This window comes from Mastomys coucha, chromosome X (assembly GCF_008632895.1).
Source record: "Mastomys coucha isolate ucsf_1 chromosome X, UCSF_Mcou_1, whole genome shotgun sequence".
NCBI lineage: Eukaryota > Metazoa > Chordata > Mammalia > Rodentia > Muridae > Mastomys > Mastomys coucha.
Genome location: NC_045030.1, coordinates 75408563 through 75409210, shown reverse-complemented (window position 1 = coordinate 75409210; position 648 = coordinate 75408563).

Genomic DNA, 648 nt, shown 5'->3' with positions numbered 1-648 from the left:
TTTTTTTTTTGGTTTGGATATTTTCTTTATTTACATTTCAAATGTTTTCCCCTTTCCAGGTCTCTCCTTCAGAACCCCCCTATCCCATCCCCCACTCCTCTGCCTCTATGAGGTTGCTTCCCCACCCACCTACCCACTCCTGTCTTTCCGCCCTGTCATTCCCCTGCACCGGGGCATGGAACACCCTCAGGCCCAAGGGCCTCTCCTCCCACTGATGTCCAACAAATCCATCCTCTGCCACATATATGGCCAATGCCCATGTGTTGCTCCATATGTGTTCTTTGGTTGGTGGTCCAGTCCCCGGGAGCTCTTGGGGGAGGTTTGGCCTGTTGTCACTGTTGCTTCCTCCATGGGGCTGCAACCCCCCCCAAAGTTCCTTCAGTTCCTTCTCCAACTCCTCCATTGGGGACCCCCATGCTCAGTCCAATTGTTGGCTGTGAGCTTCTACCTCTGTATATCAGGCTCTGGTAGAGCCTCTCAGGAAACAGCCATATCAGGTTTCCATCAGCAAGCACTTCCCAGCATCCACAATAATGTCCCAGGGAATTCAAGGATGGTTCAATATACAGAAACCCATCAATGTAATCTACTATATAAACAAACTCAAAGGAAAAAAAAAACATGATCATCTCACTAGATGCTGAGAAA